General features: G+C 30.0%; 1 non-coding gene across 1 annotated transcript; it reads right to left on the bottom strand.

Annotated features, from left to right (window-relative positions):
• Window positions 1–2915: 2915 nt before the first annotated feature.
• TRNAW-CCA (transfer RNA tryptophan (anticodon CCA)) lies at window positions 2916–2987 on the bottom strand. Its single transcript has one exon. It is a non-coding gene; the product is annotated as a tRNA-Trp (tRNA).
• Window positions 2988–3218: the final 231 nt, after the last annotated feature.

Genomic DNA, 3218 nt, shown 5'->3' with positions numbered 1-3218 from the left:
GGACGCATGTGGTACAATCGATTAAGTGAGTACCTTATGGAAGAAGGTTTCCTAAATGATCCAATTGTCCATGCATCTTTATTAAAAGATCAGAATCTGGATTTACTATAATTGCTGTTTATGTTGATGATTTGAATTTAGGTTGGACTCCTAAAGAGCTCACTAAAGCTGTTAATTATTTAATAGCAAAATTTGAGATGAAAGATTTAGGAAAGAAAAAATATTTTCTTGACCCACAGATTGAACATGTAAATGGCAAAATTCTTGTTCATCAATCTAAATATACTGAAACGGTATTAAGGCAATTCTATATAGACAAAGTTCATCCTTTGGGATCTCCAATGATGGTACGATCACTTGATGTTAAGAAGGATCCATTTCGACCTCATGATGAGGGCGAGAAATTACTTGATCCTGAAGTACCATATTTAAGTGTTTTCAGCTCTCTAATGTATCTGGCTAATTCTACAAGACCCGACCTTGCATTTTCTATAAATCTACTAGCAAGATATAGCTCTGCTCCTACTCAGGGACATTGGAATGGAATTAAGCACATTTTACGCTATTTGAGAGGTACATATGATTTCGGTCTATTATACTCATTTGATTCCAAATATCAATTAGTATGATATGTAGATGCTGGATATCTATCTGATCCTCACAATGCTAAATCTTGAACTGGATTTGTACTTCTTTTCGAAAAAATTGGTATATCTTGAAAATCAATAAAGCCAACGATTATAGCAACATCTTCCAACTATTCTGAAATACTAGTTATCCATAAATCTAGTAGAGAATATGTGTAATTTAGATCAATGATTTCTCATATCCAAGCAAATTGTGGTCTTTAATCAATCAATCAAGTATATTCCAATAGTTTTATATGAAGACAATGTTGCATATATAGCTCAACTAAGAGGAGCATACATAAAGGGTGGACAGAACAAAGCATATATCTCCAAAATTCTTTTATACACACGAGCTCCATAAGAATGGTGATATAGATGTTCAACATATCTGATCAAGTGATAATCCTACAAATTTGTTCACCAAAACTTTTCCTACTACAATATTCAAGAAATTGGTTTATCTTATAAGAATGAGACATCTTAAAAATCTTAGCAGAAGGAGTTAATATATAGGTGACATCCAAGGGAGAGTGCTATGAAAAATGTGTACGTCACTTTATCTTCCACCACTTTTGATTTTTCCACCCCAATAAATGCTTAACTATCCATATTGCCCTATAAAAGAGCATCATCCCCTTCCTATTTGGGACGCATATATCTTTGCATGCTTGTATACACATTGCACGTTTGTATACTTACTTGCATATTTGAAGTAAGTAAGGTAGATAGAGAGAAGATGAGAGATAAGGAGAAGAGTGATATCTTGTACAAGGTCGGTTCCAAATCATCTTGTAATTCTGCCTGTAATAGTGAAGTTTTGATCCTATCCACCTATAGAGTAGGTATAGTCGAACCATGTAAATTTCAGTCTAGTCTCTATTTATTTATTTTCTTATTTATTTTCCTGCATTTTTATAACATAATGGAATTAATTGAAACAAAATCAAATTCATTACTTCATTTCTTCATTCTATTTATTCAAAATCTTCATTTCACTTCCTTCTAAATAAAATCAATTTTATTAGTTGACTTCTTCATTATGATCGAAATTTTCATTGCGTCCCATTACCACATTTCATTCTATAAGTAAAACTCAACATAAACGTAGAGGTGAGCATAATTCGGTTAAAACCAAATTAACCGAGTATATTTGGTTGGTTCGGTTCGGTTCGGTTAAAAATTTATTCGGTTTGGTTAATTTGGTTAATTGAATTAACCGAATAGTATAAATTAATAATAAATAATATATATATATATAAATATATATATATATATATATATTAAATCGGTTAACCGATTTAACCAAAATTAGGTTCGATCAGTTTTGAGTTTGATTATATATGAAATTTTGGTTGATTCGGTTAATGAGATTTTTTAACCAAATTTTTTCAGTTAATTTGGTTAATTAACTGAATTCACCGAATTGGACCGAATGCTCACCCCTACATGAGGGTATACTTAAATAAGAAACCAATTGCCTAAAAAGAAAAATTGTGAATCTTACAACTAATATATAACTATATATAATTATTTGTGCATGTTAGACCAAAAAAGCACCGTGTATCCTACAATTAATCTGTAACTATCTATAATTATTTATACATTACACAACTATTCAAAATTACTTGTAATCAGTCTTTAAATATTAGTTTAACATTATATCTAACAATTAAATAATACTAACTGGTAATAGTTATTTTTGGTATCTATTTTTTACCTTCTTAAAATAGTTGATTGATATAAAAAAAATAATCTTACTAAACTAGAGAAATAGAAAAGATTTAAAATAAATTACTTTTGGCAGTGTGTGTTTGTAAATTTTTTAAAAAAAAAATTATGAATTTTCTACTAACTTTATCAAAAATAAAAGTGCGTTCGAAAGCAAATTTAAGTTTTAGTTCTATTTTTTACCTTCTTAAAATAGTTGATTGATATTAAAAAAATAATCTTACTAAACTAGAGAAATAGAAAAGATTTAAAACAAATTACTTTTGGCAGTGTGTGTTTGTAAATTTTTTTTAAAAAAAATTATGAATTTTCTACTAACTTTATCAAAAATAAAAGTACGTTCGAAAGCAAATTTAAGTTTTAGTTCTAAACTCTCACTCTGATACCCGGTTGAGTATTTTAAAATATAAATCAAAAGGATTTGTAGTGCTTTGAATTTGTAAAAAAATAAAAATAAAACAGAAGAAAAAGGAGGAGAGAGAGAGAGAGAGAGAGACCATGGACGCGACTACAGCGAGGAAAAAGTGGGAAAAAAAATGTTGTGGCGGAGTGGGAGATTGAACCCGACGTGAATCGAACACGCAACCTTCTGATCTGGAGTCAGACGCGCTACCATTGCGCCACGGATCCGCCTTGTTCTGAATCGCAGTTTATATTATTAAAAATGTTTATATGTTTTGTTTTTTTTTAAAATTTTTAACGAATTGTGGTACTCTCTTGAGCTAAAATTGTCCCTCTCTTGAACAAAAATTTCAATATAAATATCGAAAATGACTCCCTTGAGCGCGTACACTGGGATTGGGATTAGTTGGTTGGTATTTTTTTTCATGGTTGGGTGGTTGTATTTTATTTTATTTAAAT

The sequence above is a fragment of the Malania oleifera genome, chromosome 8, assembly GCF_029873635.1.
Source record: "Malania oleifera isolate guangnan ecotype guangnan chromosome 8, ASM2987363v1, whole genome shotgun sequence".
Classification (NCBI taxonomy): domain Eukaryota; kingdom Viridiplantae; phylum Streptophyta; class Magnoliopsida; order Santalales; family Ximeniaceae; genus Malania; species Malania oleifera.
This window is presented reverse-complemented; position numbering and strand designations above follow the sequence as displayed.